General features: G+C 39.1%; 1 protein-coding gene across 1 annotated transcript in view; it reads left to right on the top strand.

Annotated features, from left to right (window-relative positions):
• Window positions 1-7,958: 7,958 nt before the first annotated feature.
• LOC134246315 (uncharacterized) overlaps window positions 7,959-22,693 on the top strand; it is a gene marked incomplete at its 3' end in the record, with an annotated part of 59,674 nt that continues 44,939 nt past the window's right edge. Inside the window, exon 1 of the mRNA XM_062728637.1 lies at window positions 7,959-8,022. The remainder of the gene's footprint in view (window positions 8,023-22,693) is intronic.

Below are 22,693 nucleotides of genomic sequence, written 5' to 3'. Positions count from 1 at the left end.
TAAATATGAATCGGCTGAAACTCGGAAATGACGATTTTTCATATCAATTGAATTTCCACGCAATTGAGATAGGTCAATTGCAGTTACCCCGCTTGATACGATATGGTGTTGAAAAAATGCCCATGACTCACTCACTCTTTTTCTTGGGATTTTGACTTTACTCTGCAACTGACCACGTGTATTAGTTTCGCTTTACAACTCTGTATATGCTAAGTGTCATTGCTTCACTGCAAATGTGTCCCATAATTATTCTAATCATTTTCCTACATACAATATCACATCAAACAGCCAATATCTCAGTTTTTTAAGAAATTTGACCGGGACTTACTACGAAACTATTTCTTTCACTTAGAAACTATTTCCTTCAACCTTAAAATACTAAGCTTACAAAATACCTGAAATGTTCTGGAAGTTGGTGGCTCAGTGGTTAGCGTGTCCGACTTTCATACTAATGGTTTTGGGATAGAGACCAGATGGAGAAATTCATATTTTTTTTTTTGCATTTTTTTTTTAATACAAAAATATTCTTCTTACAGATAAAAGAGGAGAACGGAAGACCTTATTTGTTGCTGTAGCAACAAGAGTTTCTAGTTATTATTATTATTGTTATAAGGGTCTCCCGTCTCCAACGGAAGACCCTACTATTATTTTCTTGTTTCTTTTTCTCTTTAATTATTCCTTTTTTTTTTTTTTTTTTACAATTTTTGTGGAGAAGTTTTCTCGAAGATGGCTCGATCGATTTTTTTTTTCAAATTTTTAGAGATTATTCGTTTCTATCTTAAGTTTGTACCCACGACTCAATTTTGAAAAAATCCCTTCCGGTCGGAAGTTATCGACCTTTCAGTGATTTTTAGAGTGTCTCCTTGTCCGTGAGTAAACTCAAAAACGACATTAGCTGGAGAGCTGAAATTTTCAGCGATGATAAACGACACATTGCTGAATTGTACAGTGGATTTAATTTTTTTTCATAAAAGTCCAATATGGAAGCTCAGTAGGGGTCGAAATCTAGGACACGAATCATATTTTCGAGACATTTTGCATCATATCGTTTAAAGTTTAATTATTATGAATATAAACTTGGGAATATTAGAAAAATGTTTTTTTTTCTTTTTTCTGCATCTGTCACTTAAATTAAGACCTCTGAAAATTTATGTTGTAACTGCTCATTACTGTTCAAGAAGTTAAGCGACTGGAACGTGTAGATAAATCAATTGTATTGTTAATCGTCTTCTAAAGTTAGTTATATCTTTTATATAACGTGAGAGATCGTATGTGTTTCAGGCTCGATGTATCGTTTGCGGTTTTAATAGGGTGTGATCATGCGTAAGAAATTTGGAAATTTCTCTTGGTACATGCATATGTGACAATGTATATTCAAAGTTTTTATCGGAATGTAATTTGATATTTTATCAAAAGAATTCAGATACTCCAAAATATGATAAATAAATACCTGCGAGAAATTTCATCAGCGGCGCCCATTATTTTTTGAGAAAAAACGCTTTGTCCACGATTTTTACGGACAACCCTCGTATACTGCTCGAAAAAAATAGAGAAAAAGAAAAACAAGAAAAAAATATTTTCCGGCGTCTATTTTTCTTTCGTCTCAAGTCACGGTCGTAGTTTGTATAAATATGTAGCTCTCTCCAGATGGAAGATGATCGTACAGTTTGGCCGTGGTTTGCGATGATGCTATTTTTCATACGTAATATTATATGCAATGACCCTGCAAGTCATTGCGCAATACTTAGCTTTGTAAACACACGCAAATGACTGATCTAAATTAAGCCAACTTAAATCGATTGAAATCCTAATCATTGTAGCATCTTTTGCACAAATAATTGAGAGCCCTGGCCTTTTCGTACACTTTTCAAAGGGTAAATTTTAATAGAGGTACGATAGAATTTCTAAATACTGTAGATCACTGAATTTTTGCAACACCTTATTTTCGCGTAATAACCGTTGACTCTTTATTAGCAAACATATTTTTCACGAATTGCTGTTTTCCTATATATAATCGTAAGGAATACTTTTATACGCTAGAATGAAATTTTCGTGAGCTCAAGGTCTCGCGTAATTACGCGAAAATAAAGTTCTCGCGAATAAAACGTGATTTACAGTAGGAATACAGGTGTTAAAGAAGGATTTAACAGTCGTGTCTGGGTGTGGTAACACGCTTACGGCCAGTTCTTGGTGTGTGATCCGTGTTCCTAGCTATTGATTGATTGATTGATTGTATATTGTTTAACGTCCCTCTCGAGAACTTTTCACTGATATGAAGACGTCACCGTATGCCGGTGAAGAGCTTCAAATTTAGACCTATTCTCGGCACTCAGAGCCATTGAGCAGTGAGGGTTATTTATCGTGCCATCACCTACCGTCACACGGGACCTACGTTTTTAAGGTTATATCCGAAAGACACCTGACTTTCACTTCTAGTGACGAGCGCTTGGCGAAGGAACAGTCACTACCTATGTTTACGTCTTAGGTATGACGCGGCGCCGCGATCGAGAATCGTATTTGTAGTACAGATAAGATGTCATGGTCTAAATAGCAAGATCTCACGCTTCGATCTGATTGGCTGAAACTGAAGTGTCAATATCTTTCTTGCTTTACGTCATAATCCTTTAAAATTTTGAACTTAGTCACACATTATGAAAATCTATGACATGATATATAAGAATTTTCATTAAAGCACGTACATGCACGTGTGCTGGCAAGAGCGTGAAAGTGCAACATGTGAAATTAACAATAGAATGGATAAAGCCGTAACTTTTCTATTTCTTGATGATTTTTTTTTGAAACTCATAATGTATGGATATACTGGTATTATAGAGAAGATGACATAGTCAAAATAGCAAGATCTTACACGCATGCACGTGTGCTTCGCTCTAATTGGCTCAAACTAAAGTCTCAATATCTTTCTTGATTTACGTCATAATCCTTTGAACATAGTCATACATTATGAAGATCTACAGCATAATATATCAGAATTATCACGAAAGCACGTAAATCCACGTGTGTTGCAATCTGATTGGCTGAAAGTTTAAATGCCTTTAACATTCTTGTTTCTCAACAAAACAGGATGAAATTTAGAATACGAATAGGTATAATGGATTCTTAAATGATACTACTATCAAAATTGAATGCAAGGACGTGCTTATATGCACTTACGCACGCACAATGCGTAAAATGAACAATGTATTTGAGAAACGGTAACATTTTTATTTTTTTTTATTGATTCTTGGAATGTAAAGATGGTTATGGTTTAGACAACATACCATGATCACCTTGCAATTGCACGCGCTTGCGTTTGCGTGCAATGTATTAAATAACAAAAAGTTGATATCATCATAGCTTTTAAAATATTCTTCTGTGAAATTCTGCAATACTGATCATAATAAAACAGTTTTAAAGGAAATTTGCACAAAAAGGGAGTTGAGGATCTTTTGGGGAACATTTGTAACGGCCCCCGTTACAATTAAAACTAGTTGCTTGTGATTTACATGGAGTTAAATTGTGTTTTTCTGATTTATTTTGATTGTTATATTTTCTATCAAAGACAATCAGCTATTTACATATTCTGATCAGCCTGTCCTTTGCTATTTATGAAAATAATTATGAAATAGAACAAGACTAAGTTAAATGCTTTAAAACATTAGATTGCTACAGATCCAAAGACTGTGTCCTGTAAAATGTGGAAATTGCTGCTAGATTCGTGAGATAAATATCGTTTGAAGAAATATATCGGATTAAATTATAAAATATAAAACAGTGGGTTAGGTTTCGTGCGAATATGTAGAATAATCATTTTCGCAAATGCACTGTGGGATTCTAGCAACACTTTCTACGAATAAGAGATGGTATGTTTTCAACTATATTATAAACTCAAAGACAATTTTGAACCAAGGGATACTATTGTGTCCTGTTATCATTTTATTGAGGAATATTTATCTAAAGTTAGTAGTCATCTGTGAAAAGTTTAATTTTTAAGCGGTTAGCTTCGCTAACCGCTTTATGGCATGTGTCCCATTTTTATCGACACCGGAAACTTCCATAAGGCGCTACCTATCGACAACGGAAACTTCAACAAAGCCTCTACCTAGTACCTATGGTTTGTTGCTAACACATATAACATATGTTAAATAAAATCTAGACTATCAAAACAACATAATCTCTCGGTTTTTAATTTTGTTCTGATTTTGTTTGTCAATGAAATAAATTTATAATTGTTGTATTAAAAAAAGTTTATGTATAGGAGCATTTGATGTTGAGATTAAATTTCCGTGACATCAGCTGATGGCGATCGGGCCCTGTGACGAAATTCAAAGTCAGCATGAAGTTTAGCTGATAACATTATCAACACGTTAGATTTAAACTTTAGGAAGAAATGTATGGCGAGAAATATCATATTAAAACCCAATGCAACACGAAAACCTGTAGGCATATCCGATTTATGTGTTAAATTGAAGCCTAGTCGAACAGGTGGTCAAAATGACGTTGCACACGTTGTGTATTTATATATAGAGGGGGTAGAATGTTTCGATATTTGTCTAATTTAGAGACTTACTGATAAAAATTCAGGTGCCTGTGATTAATTATAAGGCACCCCTCATGAACAATAAATATTCGACCGAATTATGCTACTGGGCACAGGGAGGAGGGGTTAATTACTGGCTAAAGGGGTTGAAGGTTATTACCGACTGCAAAACATCGGAGAGTCTCTCGATCGGGCTTCATTTTCCAAAATATTAAGGCATCCCTTTTATTAACTTAAGTAATACTAGTACGCGAAGAAAGCCTTTATATAAAAATACTGAATACATCATTCTGTAAGTTGTACAGTTATGGATTACTTCCATGATTTTTTCTTCTCCTTTTTTTCTTTATTGAAATTATTTAAAAGATGATAAAAGCTTTGTTTCCAGGGATAAATTCTGTACTCAGTCTACTTATTACAAACGATTTTAAACGATCTCATTTTTATTTTTAAAAAAAATAATGGGAGCCTGAAAATATTAAAATTAATTTTTAAAAAAATGGAAAAAAAATTAATCGGCATTGGATCCATTTCTAGAAATCAGCCGATATAAAATATGCACAAAAAAAAGATGCATGAAAAATCTGGACAATAAGCACAAATTGAAAATTATATCTATTGAATGATTATTTTTGAAAGTTTGCGAAATTCCTGTGCAAGGTATAAGTTGTAAAAATACTTTTTAAATTTGAATTTGTCAAATTTGTTAATTCTCATTTTGAGCCTTTGAGAAGAAATAAAAATTAAAATACAGATGCTTACAGGCATATTGATAGAAATTCGCATACTTGTTTTTAGTAAAAAAAACAAACAAACAAAAAAAAAAAACAATGTATTGCTTATGCGACATATTGAGGAAAGTGACAATGATACCTAGGTAATTCTTGCAATGGACAATTAAATTGTTTGTTATACCGACTTTTAGTGAACCTTTGAATTTTTAAAATACTAGTATTGATGGATTAAACAACAACTTTCCTTTTCATGAAAAATATTTGCCAAATACTCAGTATATGTTCGTTTATACATATCGTGCAAGACTCTTTTTTAAACAATTGTCATATACCATTTACTTATTCGAACATTTAATTGTATGACCTGTTTAACCCCCTTCCCCGCAGTCACGCATTTTAACGCATATACCATTTCCTATTTCTAACGTAAAATCACGCATATACCGTTTCCCCGCAATCACGCATTTTCACGCACTTAAAAAAGTTCATTTAATCCTTACTTTAATGACTATTGACTTTTCTTTTATGCTTGTAAAAATCTCATCAAATAAGAAAAGTTATTTTTGTATTGAAATATAGCGTCATAATATTATTTACGCTAAACTATAGAGAAACGTGTACCACACTAAAAGGTGCTTGCGGGGAAATGGTAAATTTCTGTTCCCATGACGTGAACATTCAGTGTATGTTGCATAACAGTTCAGTAAGTTGTAAAGTGTTAAAGGATGAAACTATTTATCATTTTAGCCCCAACTTGAAAAGTGGGAGGGTATATAGTAATTGGTATGTCCGTCCGTCTGTCCATCTGTCTGTTACGCTCTAGGGAACCCATCTCTTATCCACAAAAGCATTTACTCCTCTCATACAACTGAATGACATTTGATGAAACTTTCACAGAATCTTTACTACATATTGCCATTGTGCATCTCTTATCTTACATTTTCATCAGAAACATATTTTTTGATATTTTATCTTAAACTGTCAAATCTCATTTGGAAAGGATGAAAAAGTTAGTTTTATTTTTTATATTTATATGTATTTTTTTTTATATCTAAGGAGATCAATATAGTCAAAAAATGGCAACAACCGCCCAGCCCTCTTCAATGTATTTTTAAATTAATTCAAAGTTCTCATTCTTAACCCTAAAATCTTACCCTTTTAAAAGGAATACGTTTTTTTTTACACAATGAACCTTGTTAGCAGACTTTTTTCAAGTGCCTTTATTTACACAAGACACAAGACAAACTTTAATCTATTCATTGTGATGTTTTTCTTATGATGGCGCTCCGACCGAAGTTGGGGGCAACATATTGCGATTGTACGAATGTTTTTGTTCTCCAGTCTGTTGTCGGAGATGGCTGGACCAATCTACCGGATACTTTCCTCAACGGACGATCACTGGTTGTAGCTGTGTTGTGTGGTCACTCAGTTTCAAAACGGCTACCGTTTCCATGGAAACCTGCAAAAGCGACGAATTTTGTCTGAGAGTGTTCTCTCTTGTCCCTTAAGCAATCGTCATATTTTTTTTTTATTTTAGTGATTAGTAATTATAGTTGTGCGATTCGCATTAAAATTTTTCAAATCGATTATTGCCATGGAAACCAGGGGAAAGTGAAAATTCTGTAACCTTGATTTTGAAATCGAAGTACTGAATAGACTGATACGAATTGATGGTTCTTTAAGCTTAACTAAAGGGCATTGTTTTAGTGATACATAAAATGAAAGCTTGTGCAGTTCAGGTACGCTATATAGTACGCTATTGCTTGCAATAGCAGACTTTCTAGTTATGTCGCCCCGAACGAAGTCGGGGGTGACATATTGCGATTGAACGTATGTTATTGTTATCCAGGCTGTTTCTTAGAGATGGATGTACCAATCAATACTTTCCTCAATGGATGATTATTGGTTGTAGTTATGTTATGTGGTCATTTAATTTCAATATGTCTACCGCTGCCATGGAAACCTTCAAAAAGCGACAATTTTTTGTTTACGAGTGTTCTTTCTGGTCCCTTGAACATTCGTCATGAAACTTTTTTTTATTTCAGTGATTAGTAATTAAAATTGTAGTTGTGCTATTTGCATTTAAAATTTTCATTTAATCGATTATTGCCATGGAAAACAGGGGAAAGTTAAAATTCTGCAACTTTGATTTTAAAATCAAAATTCCGAAAGGACTGATACGAATTGATGTTTCCCCAAGTTGATCTAAAGGTAATATTTTTAGTGATGCAAAAAATGAAAGTCTTGTCCAGTTCGGGGCGACATACGCAATTGCTTGCAATAGCAGACTTTCTAGTTTATTAATTCTGATGTCAAAAGTCACAGTTATTTTTTAATATATATATTTTTTTAATTTTCAATTTTTTTCATGCAAATTTTATAAAATATTCTTTATTGTGGATCTTCGAGAAACAATGTCTAGTACACATGTAGCAAAACATTTCAGTATATATGGGATTTGGAAATAGCCAATATTTTAAACGGAAAGAAGCTGAGTTGCAATATTTTAAAAACAACTAAAAGTAAAATGTATTTTCCTATTTCTAGTACATATATCTATGATATAAACGTTTACAATGACTAGAGTTTGCTAGAAATAGAATAAATCAAACATTGAATAATAACAACCGTAAAACAATTTATCCTCTGAAGCTGTTGGTTTTTATAAGTATTTGTTTTTTATTACAGAGACAAAAGGAAAGAAATCATTTAGTTTTCAGAAGAATCTTGACGTTTCGCATTCACTCCAAGGTAAAAACTATATAAAGATTCTTAAAAAATCACATAAAAAGCAATAATATTGTAATAGGAAAAATCAAATATCTTTGATGAAACTCCCGTAAAATCAACATTCAGTAAGAAGAAAAGGACAACTTATTACTAAGTTATAGAAAAGTATCAAAATTAAGCTTCGCAGTACAGTTAAGGCAACATTTTCTATAAAAACTCACGGAATCCGATACGTTTAATGTTTAACAGTTTTTTTTTTTAGCAAGACGCTCTAGTTAAAATAGTTATTTGTTATCTTGAAGAGTATGTCCATCGCTTTTCACATTGGTATTTTTTGATATCATATGACCCCCTGAAGTCACGTGGGCTCCGATTTTAAGTCAAAAAATGAGATGTCAAATGTAACCAAAAAGTGCTAGGGCAAGGCAAACAAAACATTAACTGCACAATGTTTAATGGTGTCCCTACGTATCTATACTTTCTCAAAAGTGATGCTCATTCAGTTAGTTTTCCGATATAATTAAGTTATTCTCTTAAACAGACAGTATTGTATGAAAAATAGGATAATATCCTAATTTCATCTTGAATTATAAATTAATTAAAGGATTACGAAGAGATGAGCATGACTTTTTGAAAACTATACAATGAAATAAATAATTTAAAATACAAACCTACTTTTTCAACTGTCACTTTGACCTTGCACTTTTTGATAAAAATTGAAATCTTGGAAGAGTCAATCTAATTATAGTTTTCAAACGCATCGTTGACCCTGCATGGGAGATTACTCTTGAGTACTTGATAAAGGTTGTGTGGTGGTCCTGGAGGTACTGGGCACGAATTGCCCTGCTACCTCCGAACACATGGTATACGTCACAGCACCTGTCGTGAAGTATACCTATCCTCGCTCTCTTTTCTGTTATATGCTACAGAGAACGGACGTGTCTCTGTTAACTCTGTCATTATTGTATATTGTATGTAATAACTGCGGGCACTAATAAATAGCGGATAATTTTACCATAGTGTTTTCTCTGTTCCGCCATCACTAGAGTAACAGTAGATAATATAGAGAAACGCTATATTGGCGCGGCATACCAGGGTATTTTAGTTTGACTGCGGGGTAAAACCTTACCTGCACGTGTTAGTGTCCGTCGCCATCTTGGATATTTTTCCGAGATGTAAGGTAGCAGTATTTATTTTGTTTTGTATATACGTTTATACTTGCGTTTCTTGTTTAGCGGATTAACCGCTTAATTCATGTAACTTTTTGCCGTTTTGAGGATACCGGGCGAGAAGGACCATGTGTTCAGTTCCTTTGGTAGGGGGAGGACAAGGACAAGTAGGGACTGTGACGTTCGTGTTGGGGGAAATGACCAAGAGGGTCTGGGGAGTACCCCGGGAAAACGCAGTCCGAGGAAAGTTCTGCCTCCCGGAAGCGTGAGATTTGCTCCGGGTGTGTGTAGCACACCGATGCCCCAGGTGGAGAGTGCCCCAGATAATAAGGGCGGAGATATATCGCTTACACAGGGAGCTGCTGGGTCTTTGGAAACGCCCGATTTCCAGCAGTTTTATTCCCTACTCCAGGAACAACAGACTATCCTGGAGGAGTCATTGACCGAAATAGGTCAGATTCAGGGACATATTTTCCAAGTTCAGGGTGACCTTGGTGCAGTAACTAGCAGAGTAGATAACTTTGGTCAGGACGTAGGGGCCCTGCGGGGAGATATAGGCTCACTAGAAGCCATTATGACGTCTCATACTGGGACTCTGACAACCGACATGACGTCTCAGGTGGAGTCTATGAAAACAAAGATGGGGACCCGGTTAAGTGAAATAACTCAAATGCTTGCGGGAATGATGAAATCAGACAAACTGCAGTCAGTAACTGAGCCACAGGAGCTTAAGGTCACTGCCAGTCCGTCTGTAACGTCTAGTAGCCAGGGGCGTCCTTGGGGTCCTAGTTCGTTACCAGTACAGTGCCCTCCCGTTGAGCAGCCCGTCGCTAGTTTACCTAGCTCAAAATCTGTTCCTAACAATAACCCTGAGGTCACGTCTGTTTCCGCATCGCAAGGTCAGCCACTTTCTTTAGTAGACTACAGTAGTATTGGCTCGGGCTTGCCGAGTACCATTACATTTGGCTCGGTCTTATCAAGGAACACAATGAGTGGGAGGTATCCTGTACATCCCAGCATGGGCCCTTCCGTCCCGGGTCATGTTGCTGGGGGCATGGTTGTGCCTGTGTCGTCACCAACTGCATCTATGTCTTCTAGTGCAGCTAACTTTGGTAGTCAGCGCTCTGGCTATGATGGTGGGTTGGTAGGGCAGTCGGCGGCACTAGGGGGAGCACCGTCATATGTACCTGGAATAGGGGGTTGGTCTTGGGTACCTTTAAGGTCATACATTAATGACTACTGCAGAACCATCCCAATTTCCGAGTTTAATAATCCCTGGAACTCGGAGTAGCGTGAGCAGGAATATTCAAGCTGAAATAAAGTGGATGAAGTACAAAGGGGATGTAGAGTGGTGACCATTCTATTCAAAGTTCTCTACAATCGCTGAATACCACCAGTGGGGTGACCCCAATCGTTTGTTTGCCCTAAGTTGAACATTGGAGGGGGCAGCACTCAAGTACTTTGATATTTTGCATCGCAAAGGGGTGGGGGAGCTGTTAAGTGTCCGAAAAGTTGTACTGCGAATGGAGGAGAGGTTCGGGAAAAGTTCCCTAAGGGCAGCCTCACAGCTGGAATTTAGCTCGATAGCCCAAAAACCAGAAGAAACAATGGAACAATGGGCAGATCGAGTCATGGACACTGCCCAGAAGGGCTTTGGTGGCGGAACTTCGCCAGAAATTTACCAGGAGCAGCTCATTGTTAGATTTGCTCTTGGTTACAGTGATGGTGAGGCGGGTCAACAGTTGATCAACAATCCCCCATGTACTCTGTCGGAGGCAATAAAAAGGGTAAAAACTTACCAGTGAAGCCGCCGAGCAGTGGTTCGTCGCCCACGTGCTGTAAGGTCCGTTTCCTCAGAGCCGGACCTTGAAGATCGGAGATATTCTCGCTCGCCACCTGCTCACCGACGTAAGCTCTCGGACTCGGGGAGCCGAGATAAGTCAGTGGAGCGGAAGACTGGTTCCATTTTCGACTCTAGGGAGAGCAGTAGGGGCCGTAGCCCAACACGTAAAGCTATGAGTAGGAAATCAGCGAATCAGGGGCGCTCAAAGAGTTCAGGGACAGTAGTTTGTTATGAATGCAAGGAACCAGGACACATACGACGGAATTGTCCGCGTAGGAGCGACCCAGAGTCCCTGTGCCCGTGTCTGAAAAAATCTGCCGAGACTAAGTATAGGGAGCGCTCGACTAGAGTAATAGGGTGACCTTTGCTGATATTCCAACTATCAAGGCCACTTATGTTTCTCCCTCAGTTAGGTCAGGTAGTCATAGCATAGGCTCAGGTGCGTGGCGCATCCCCATATGCATAGGAACCCAGCATATTAAAGCGACTGTAGATACAGCAGCTGACATCACAATAATCTCAAGTGAAGTTTATAAATCCTTGAGGCCGCAGCCCGATTTTGTTAGAGACACTAATGTTAGGCTTGCTGGCGAGGGGGCTGGTATGACCGCAAAGTACCTCGTAAGTCTCAACTTACGCATTGGAGATTATGATTTTGTTCACCCGATCTATGTTGGTCCTTTCCAAGATGAAATGCTTCTGGGGATTGATTTCCTGCGTACACATGGTGCAGAAGTTTCATGCAAAGCAGGAACTCTAAGGGTCAAGGAATAGACACGTTTTTTGCCCTAAGTTCTGAAGAAACAATGCTAGTACTCGATGCGGTCTCAGTCCGCAGAGTGCGTGTCCCTCAGTCCCTCAGCACACTGCCCAAGTTATCGAGTGCGTCCTGACTTCTGATATGCCAGAGTTTATGCTAGAACCAGCTAGCATATTTCCGTCTGGTATAGTAGCTTAGCGGACATACAACGTTGCAGGGAATAAAGCCAAGTTATGCATTCCAAACTTGACTGACAGAAGCCACATTATTAAGACTGGTACCAAGTTAGGGAAAGCCGTCCCTCCCATGTCAGTTAGAGGTACCGATCCCACAGTGCGTCGTGTGTCAGCCGAGGGGGGAAACAGTAATAAGCATATCGCCCCACTCCCAGAACAGTTAGGCAAGACCGCGCCTGTGGAAGTCAGGTCTCAGGTTGCGGAGCTAGTTAAAGAATTTGCCGACGTCTTTGCTGTAGATGACCTTGATCTCGGGAAATTCCCCGAGATCAAGCACCGAATCGACACTGGTAACGCGTCTCCCGTCAATCAGCGGATGCGACGCACTCCCGCTGTATTTGAAGGGGAGGAACAGGGTCATCTTGATAAGATGTTAAAAGCCGGAGTCATCCAGCCGTCTTCCTCAGACTGGGCGTCCGCCCCAGTTCTGGTCAGGAGGAAAGATGGCAACGTCCGTTGGTACGTGGATTATAGAGCCCTGAATAAGGTGACAGTCAAGGACACGTACGTATGTACCCCTCTGCCACTCATCGAGGAGTGTATGGACACGCTAGTGGGTTCTCTAAGCTTGACGCTATCGCGGCTTATTGGCAAGTCAAAATAGCCTCGGAAGACCGGAAGAAAACTGCCTTCATAACCAAGTTTGGTTTGTTCGAATTTACAAGAATGGGGTTCGGTCTGTGCAATGCCCCTGCGACCTTTGCTCGAGCTATCAATTTAGTATTGCACCGACTTAACTGGAAAATTGCCTTAGCTTTCTTAGACGATATCCTAGTCCTAGGATCTTCAGTACATGCTCACCTTGATAACTTACGCCAAGTTTGAGCGGTTCCGAGTGTATGGTCTCAAATTCAAGCCTCGGAAATGCGAACTGTTTTAAGACTAAGGTCGAGTTCCTCGAAGAACCGTTAGCGAGCAAGGAGCTGAAATGGGGGATCAGTACATTAAGTCAGTGCGTGACTGGCCTGTTCCGCGTGATGTTAAGGGCGTAGAGCGTTTTCTTTGGTTTCGCCAATTATCACCGTAGTTTTACCCCTCACTTCTCCAGAATTGCGGCTCCGCTGTATGCGGTTACCGGAAAGAGATTTTTCTGGTGGGGCGAGGAGAAGCATAATGCTTTCGCGGAACTCATCCAGTTAATGACCAAGCCTCCAGTATTACCGATACCGAACAGTACAGGTTATTTCATCCTGGACACTGATGCCTCGGATCATGCCGTTGGCGGGGAATTAAGCCAAGTTCAGGGTGGGAGAGAAAGAACAATAGGGTATGGGAGTGCTCTGCTATCCGCAGAACAGCGCAGGTATTGCACTACTCGTAAAGAGTTGTTGGCAGTTATTAAGTTTACAAACAATTTCGCCACTACCTGCTGGGTCGCGAGTTCACGGCCAGGACCGACTACCATAGCCTGGTCTGGTTAATGAATTTTAAACACCCTCAAAAGCAGATCGCTCGATGGCTCGAAGAACTGAGCCAGTACAATATGCGGATTGTACACCGCCCGGGGAAGAAACATGTCAATGCTGACGCGCTGTCCCGTGACATACCCGACTAATGCCAGGGGTACACGACGAGAATTAGAGTCGAAGATTTGCCCTGTGGTGGATGCCGGTACTGCCGCCGAGCTCACGAACGCTGGCATGATTTTAACAATGAAATCGACGATGTAATTCCTTTGTCTCAGTTCTTTGACGAAACGCCTGTGCCAGCGGAGAGTCCGTCCGCTGAGGGGGGTAGCTGTGATTCGTTAGATCCCACTCTCCGTCAGTCCATTGTTTCTATCCTTGGGAAGATACTCCTTAAGCTGCAAGTCCTACTGCACTTCCCAGTTTTCAAATTTCTGTCAGTGGGGTGTCGAGTCTTGATATACAAGATTGAGACAGTTAGTCCTCAGGTCTGTCGGTTAACAGGTGATACTGCGGGAATTTCCATGTCTTCATATAGTTCCGCAGATATAGCTCAGAAACAGAGATATGATGAAGCTATAGTATACCTGAGACAGTACTTAGAGTGTGGGGCTTTACCTACCGAAAGCGACCTAATTATTTGCAGTCCGGAAGAGAAGTACTATCTTCTGAAACGTGACTGTTTCTATCTCGATGAGTCAGGTGTTGTTTGGCGAGAACCCAATGACTCGGATGCGTCCCGTCGGCTACTAGTGCCGCGGAGTCTCCGATCCGAGGTCATGTACTTATGTCATGACATTCTGTCCTCGGGTCACCAGGGAATCCAGAGAACTAAAGAACGTCTTGAGCAGCAGTTCTACTGGTGGCGCATGGCCAAGGATATTAAGTTATACATGTATGTCAAAACTTGTAATATATGTGCGAGAAATAAACGAGGTTCATTGCCGAACAGATCCGAGCTTAAGAGTTATAAAGCCGGAAGCCCGATGGAAAAGGTACATCTGGACTTTCTCGGGCCACTTCCCAGAACTGATAGTGTTGTGAGGTGTGTTGTATTTGTATTGTTTCATCATGTCTATTATTAGTAACATTAAGTTTCTTGAACATTCCAGAGTGGTCAACATGTTCGGTCATTGTTTCTAGAACATTCCTGAACTTTGTGTATGTCCAGAACTTTCCAGTAATATCATGTACTTACAACTTCTAGAAAATTCTAGATTTATAATACTGTATAAATATCCTGTCAATTCGATGCATAGATTCTTTTGTCGTATGAGCACCATTGAGTTACAACTGGGACATATTTTCACTGGGGCATTGTGTGCAGCAACGGACACTCTGATGTATGTATTTTTAGATTTTTGCTAAGTTTGTACTTAATGATTTGTATATTACTGTAAATAAATTATTGTTAAGTTTAAACTGTGTGATTGATCTTTGCTGGCATTTAGGGTTATTCTGACCCATAACAGAATTGGGGGCTCGTCCGGGATCAAGAATTTCTTGCACTTTTGCAGTTCATTGTCAGAATTTTGTTAATTAAAGTGTTAAATTTGACTATAAGCCAGCAAAAATCAACATGGTATTTTCGGTCACAAACTTTCTTAGTTCGCCAAGTGTTCAGGTTTTTGATACGTTAAAAAAGGATGACTTGATCGCATTAGGTTTGCATTTTGGGTTAGATGTTAAATCCTCTCAGAGAAAGCAAGACATTAGAATTAAGGTTGCAAACAAACTAGTAGAAGAAAACATCTTTGAAAAATACGATCTTCCAGAATATACAGTTAGATCAGAGTTAGGCTCTTACAAAATGACAGACTATCAGTTTCAATTAGAGTTAGAGAAAATGCGATTTGAAAGAGAAGAGCGAGAAAGAGATAGAGAAAGAGAAGAACGAGAGCGTGAACGAAAATTTGAATTAGACAAATTAGCAGCAGAAAGAGAAGAGCGAGAAAAAGAGCGTGAAATGAACTTTGAGTTAGAGAAATTAAGATTACAGCACCAACCAGAACCGTCATTTGTCAAGAATGAATTTGACGCAGCAAAAAATATTAGGTTAGTTCCGAAATTTCAAGAAAAATCTGTAGACAAATATTTTCCCCAATTCGAAAAAGTCGCAGAGAATCTTAAATGGCCACAACATGTATGGTCAACAATGTTACAGAGTGTACTGGTTGGCAAAGCAGCTGAGGTATACTCTGCACTAGGGGTAGTTGAGAGTTCAGACTATGAGAAGGTCAAAGCAGCAATATTAAAAGCATATGAATTAGTACCTGAAGCATATAGACAAAAATTCAGAAAGTATAGGAAGTTTGATAACCAAACATTTGTTGAATTTTCACGAGAGAAAGAAGATTTATTCGATCACTGGTTTAGATCTAAGAAACTTGAAAAAAACTTTTGCTAATTTGCGCCAAGTCATCCTGGTAGAAGAGTTTAAGGAATGTGTTCCTCAAGATTTGAAAATACATTTAGAAGATAAGAATGTGAAAACTCTTGAAGAGGCAGCAGTCATATCTGATACTTATGCTCTGTCTCATAAAAAGAATTTTGTATCAAGATCTCAGACTAGCAGTAATTCTACCAATTCAGACACATATAAAAAGAGTGGTTCAAGGTCTCAGTCTTTCACAAGTTCCCAGTCTACATCACAAGGTGGTTTTAAGTCCGGTCCAGGACGTTTTGAAGGATCATCTGGAATAGGGTCGCTTCCTACTTGTAGTTATTGTAAGAAAAAAGGTCATCTGATCAGTGAATGCTTTAAACTTAAGAGAAAAAATGACTTTGATAAAACTCAACCACACGCTTGTGCGGCAGTTAGAGGTGATAGAGAAGCCTTAGTTTCGATTTGTTCTGACACTCCTGATGTCCAGGGTTCACAGTCCAGTTCTATTGATTCTATGGAGGATTATAAGCCCTTTATGTCTCAGGGATTTGTTTCACTCGGTGACTCTAGCGAAATAAAACCTGTCCAGATTTTGAGAGATACTGGTGCTGCACAGACGTTATTGTTAGAGGGCGTGCTTCCTTTGTCTGAGCAGACTTCTACTGGTGGGTCAGTTTTATTACAGGGTGTGGAGCTAGGCGTCATTGATGTTCCCCTGCATAGAATTAGTTTGAAGTCAGATTTAGTTACTGGACCTGTTATCGTAGGTGTTCGACCTACTCTTCCCGTTCCAGGCATTTCTTTGTTGTTAGGCAACGATCTGGCTGGTGGAAAAGTTGTACCAGATCCTATAGTTTGTGAGAAGATCACTCCAGATGTCATGTATAATGATGAAGATGATGACATTTATCCAGCCTGTGCTGTTACTAGAGCGATGGCCAGAAGACGAGAAATGGAGGCAGACCATACTCAAGCCTTTGACGAGACGAATTCCTCTGTTAATATTGATTTGAATGACACTTTCTTATCTGACCTTGATGGCACTCAAACCAGCATGGAACCACACAATATCAAGAAGCAAGAGAAGAAAGAACTTTTACCAAAATTTGGTGGTGAGGATGATGAGTTGCATCCACTAGTTAGCCAAGGCAAGGACATCCTCAGCCGAGAACGTTTACTCTTTGAACAACATAAAGACCCAGAACACATTCAACTTAGTAAGAGGGCACTTCCACCAGAAGAGGCTACTAAAGTTGGAGAATGCTTCTATATGAAAGATGGCATCCTTATGCGAAAATGGCGACCACCTGACGCTTCCCCAGATGAAGTGTGGCGTGTTGTTCACCAGATAGTGGTCCCAGCTGCTTATCGTCGAGATGTCATGAGTTTAGCTCACGATACACCTATGGCAGGTCATTTAGGTGTCAATAAGACTTATAATAGGATTTTGAGTCATTTTTATTGGCCTAAGCTAAGAAAGGACGTTTCTGAGTTTTGCAAGTCATGCCATGTCTGTCAGATGATAGGTAAACCAAATCAGAAGATACCATCTGCTCCTCTCCAACCCATTCCAGCTTTTGAAGAACCGTTTAGTCGAGTGTTGGTGGATTGTGTAGGACCTTTGCCTAGGACTAGGTCAGGAAACCAGTATTTACTTACCATTATGTGTACATCCACTCGGTTTCCTGAAGCCATGCCTCTTAGGAATATAAAGGCAAAGAGCATAGTTAAGGCCCTAACCAAGTTTTTCAGTTTTGTAGGAGCACCCAAGGCAATTCAGTCGGATCAAGGCTCAAATTTTATGTCGGGGTTGTTCCAGCAAGTCATGCATGAGTTGGGTATTAGGCAGTATCGATCAACTGCTTATCATCCTGAGTCCCAGGGAGCGCTAGAACGTTTTCATCAAACCCTAAAAACAATGCTGAAGAGCCATTGTTACCAATATGAAAAAGACTGGGACGAAGGGGTTCATCTTGTACTATTTGCTGCACGAGAAGCAGTCCAGGAGTCTCTTGGGTTCAGTCCTTTTGAATTGGTGTTCGGTCATACAGTTAGAGGTCCTTTGAAATTGTTAAAGGAAAAGTGGCTGACTGAGACTAGTGATCTTAATCTTTTAGATTATGTGTCTGATTTCAAAGAAAAACTTTACAATGCTTGTAAATTAGCACAAGAAAATTTGAAGAGTTCTCAGATGAAAATGAAAATGTGGTATGACAAAGATGCCAGAAATAGGGTGTTTAAGCCAGGTGATAAGGTTCTTGTATTTTTACCTATTCCTGGTCATCCTTTACAAGCCAGATTTTATGGCCCTTATGAAATTGAAAGCAAGATTAGTGATGTAAACTATGTAGTTAAGACACCAGGTCGACGTAAAGAGAAACGGGTTTGTCACATTAACATGTTAAAAGAGTATTTTGAAAGGTGTGACCGAAATTCTGTAAAACCAGTTTCCACTTTAGCCAACGCTAAGACTGTTCAAAATTGTATTGAAAGTGATACGAGTGTAGAAATGAATGAGAAAGATTGTAATCAGAGTGTCCGCTTGAAAAACTCAGAAATTTTGGCTGATTTTGATGCCAAACTTGGACATTTGAACATTCACCAAAAAGAACAAGTTAAAAACTTGATGAATGAGTATCATCAAATCTTCTCGGATGTTCCAAAGAAAACTAATGCAGCTTGTCATGGTGTTATAGTTGGCGACGCTCTGCCTATCAAACAACATCCGTACCGTCTTAATCCAATAAAATTGCAGTACCTAAGAAGGGAAGTGCAGTATATGTTGGACAATGACATTGTTGAACCTAGTAAAAGTAATTGGAGCTCACCGTGTATTCTTGTACCAAAACAGGACGGTTCCTACCGATTATGTACAGACTTTAGAAAGGTGAATTCTGTTACCAAAACTGATTCATATCCAATACCTAGAATTGATGACTGTATTGACAGCATTGGAAACGCCAAATTTGTCAGTAAATTTGACCTGTTGAAAGGCTACTGGCAAGTGCCGTTAACAGAAAGAGCAAAAGAAATATCTGCTTTTGCTACACCAGATGGACTTTATCAGTATAAAGTAATGCCTTTTGGCATGAAAAACGCACCGGCTACATTCCAAAGGATGATTCACTCCCTCCTTCAAGACCTCGAGGGATGCGAGGCCTACATTGATGATGTCGTCATATACAGCGACACATGGGACGAACATCTCCGAATCATGCGTGCTTTGTTTGACATTTTAGCTAAAGCAAACTTAACTGTGAATCTTGAGAAGAGCGAATTTTGTCATGCTTATGTAGAGTATTTAGGTCATAAAGTAGGTCAAGGTTATGTTACACCAATTATGGCTAAAGTGGAAGCTATTGCAAAGTTCCCGATTCCTACAAACAAGAAAGAGTTAATGAGGTTTTTGGGCATGGCTGGGTTTTACAGAAAATTTTGTCCAAATTTTTCCTCAGTAGTTAGTCCACTTACAAATCTTTTACAAAAGAGGGTTAACTTTGAATGGACAAAGGACTGTGAAAAATCATTTCATAAAATCAAATCTGTCCTTATGAGCAACCCAGTTCTGTCAACTCCAGATTTTTCTAAGCAATTTAAGCTTACTGTTGACGCTAGTGATGTTGGAATCGGGGCAGCTTTGTTTCAAGAACATAGTGATAAGGTAGATAGAGTTGTTTCTTATTTTTCAAAGAAACTTACAAAATGTCAACAAAAGTATTCCACCATTGAAAAAGAATGCCTTGCTTTGTTGTTAGCTTTACAGCATTTTGATGTTTATTTGAATGTTACTTTGCATCCAATTCTTGTATATACGGATCACAACCCCCTGACATTTTTGCATAAATTGTCAAACAAGAATCAAAGACTGACTAGATGGAGTTTGTTGTTACAAGAATACAACATAACAATTAAGCATATCAAAGGCAAAGACAATATTATTGCAGATGCCTTGTCCAGAGTATCATGAACAAATTAGATTTTGTATTAATGTACATATGTTTTACAATTTAAGTTTTTCATTGACATTCAAACTTTAAGGGGGGAGGTGTTGTGAGGTGTGTTGTATTTGTATTGTTTCATCATGTCTATTATTAGTAACATTAAGTTTCTTGAACATTCCAGAGTGGTCAACATGTTCGGTCATTGTTTCTAGAACATTCCTGAACTTTGTGTATGTCCAGAACTTTCCAGTAATATCATGTACTTACAACTTCTAGAATATTCTAGATTTATAATACTGTATAAATATCCTGTCAATTCGATGCATAGATTCTTTTGTCGTATGAGCACCATTGAGTTACAACTGGGACATATTTTCACTGGGGCATTGTGTGCAGCAACGGACACTCTGATGTATGTATTTTTAGATTTTTGCTAAGTTTGTACTTAATGATTTGTATATTACTGTAAATAAATTATTGTTAAGTTTAAACTGTGTGATTGATCTTTGCTGGCATTTAGGGTTATTCTGACCCATAACAATAGCGGAAACGAATACATTCTTATGATGGTAGACAACTTTACCAAATGGGTAGAGTGTATTCCGCTTCCGTCTCAAACAGTGGAAGTTACTGCCCGCTCCGCTATCAATGACTTCTTTTCACGATTAGGCTATACTTACGAAATATTTACAGATCAGGGCCGTAATTTCGAGATTGAGCTGTTCTGTAAGATTTGCGCCATGTTAGGGATACACAAAGACAGGACCACACCCTACCGTCCGTCAGGGAATGGCCACGTAGAGCGCTATAACCACACTCTAATGGACGCAGTTCGCTGTTACGTCGATGGCCAGCCCAAGTCATGGGATAAGTACCTAGGCCCATTGGCTGGAGCATTGTGGTCCGCGGTCAATCGCCATACCGGGTATATCCCAAATCGTTTAATGCTGGGCCGTGAAGTAAATATACCAGCAAACTTGATTTTCGCTCCACCACCTTCCAAGTCTTTTCAAAATAGGGAGGAGGCTGAGATGGACAGATATGTACGAGATCTGGAAGAAAATGTTCAGAGCGCACACGACATTGCCAGGAAGAAATTTAAAGTCGCACAGAAGGCAATGAAAAGGTCGCGAGACATTAAGAATTTTACCAGCAAGTTCAAGGTAGGAGATTTGGTATACAGGCGCCGCAATGCGGGAAAAAAGGTAGAATCAGTTTGGAAGGGTCCTTGGGTCATAATTGAAGCCAAGTCGGTCACAATATTTGTAGTCAAATCTAGGCGAGAGGTCAAGGTCATGCACCATGACAAGCTAAAGAAGTGCGAGACCAGGCAACTTCCTAAGTGGTTAGTTAACTATCAGAATAAGTTGCCCGGAAAGTCAGTAGACCGAGATGGGGATGGTTCTCTTGTGCGCGACGTGGTTAGGCCGCTGGGGACTGCAGACTCAGGATTAAGTCCAGCGGATCCTGAAAGTGGGAATAAAACTATAGTCAGCCCTAAACCAGCGGGAACAGTAGATCTAATATTGGAACCTGGAAACGGGTACGGGAAAGGGCAGAACAATCAGAGAAACCCCAATCACCTAAACGACCTAAAGCCACTAAGGGGACTAAGACCCGGCAATATTGTGTCTGTTTACAGTTAAATCCTAGGGGGTTAATGGTGCAGTGCGACAGCTGTCGGGATTTGTTTCATCCTGGGTGTGTGGGGATCAGTGTGGATTATGCTAAGACAGTGCCTCAATACATCTGCCCCGAATGCTGTCCCGCCGGTGTCAGTCGCAACTAGTTAGTTATATATGCGGGGTCATGTGCAGCTACTTTTAGCTGGATTGTATATATATAACTTTTACTACTAGGGAAGCAGATCCTTAAATTATTCAGGGATATTTCCCTGATTTTATGATCGATCCTTGACGTTCCTAATTTTTTTACTGACCATTGATGTTCCAAGGAGGATCCATTGGTGAGCCAGTTCCAGGATTGAGCGTTCGGAGTCGTGGACGTGATGTCACGCTAGACATCATGTCTTTCCTGGACCTGGATGTCCGGATCTGGAGATGCCGACCGAAGAAGTCGCCGAGGAACAACCTGACGAGGACGAAGGACCCAGTGGTGAACCCGAGACGACTCGGACCAGATGTGCCCAGGAACGCACGTGAGATTCTGTGAACTGTGCTATTAACTGTTAATTTGTATTTATTTTATAATTCTTATTATGGACATCAATGCTTAACTAATATTAACATTGTATGATTATATGCTTGCATGTTTATCTATGTGAATGTTTGTGATTATGTATAATTAATTTTAAATATGTTAGGCCCCGCTAAGATTTGATTGTGTATTTTTATGTATATTATAGTTTGTCCTAGTATAACAGGCGGGGATGCCCTTTTTCAAAATGGGGAGGAATGTGGTGGTACTGGGCACGAACTGCCTTGCTACCTTCGATCACATGGTATACGTCACCGCACCTGTCATGACGTATAATTATCCTCGCTCTCTTTTCTGTTACATGCTGCAGAGAACGGACGCGTCTCTGTTAGCTCCGTCATTATTGTATATTGTATGTAATAACTGCGGGCACTAATAAATAGCGGATAATTTTACCATAGTGTTTTCTCTGTTCCGCCATCACTAGAGTAACAGTAGATAATATAGAGAAACGCTATAGTTGTTTACCTCGTAAATTTTAAATACATACACATGCGGACAGGGCTGGACTCTTTTTTTTTTTTTTACTAAATCGGTATGCGTAATCCGTGACATTTCTTTCTATATTGTGTATTCTTTCTCGATACATTGTACACATTTACTGTATCCTAAAAGACATCTTTCAAACCTCCCGCATTTCCTCAGAGGTGTATACATGACATGTAGTATTACACACACATAGATTTGAATATAGCCGCTATATTCATGTAGAACATAAATGGTTAATTAAAATA

This window comes from Saccostrea cucullata, unplaced genomic scaffold (genome assembly GCF_032062105.1).
Source record: "Saccostrea cucullata isolate Sc308-1 unplaced genomic scaffold, CSIRO_AGI_Scuc_v1 ctg7597, whole genome shotgun sequence".
Taxonomy (NCBI): domain Eukaryota; kingdom Metazoa; phylum Mollusca; class Bivalvia; order Ostreida; family Ostreidae; genus Saccostrea; species Saccostrea cuccullata.
This window is presented reverse-complemented; position numbering and strand designations above follow the sequence as displayed.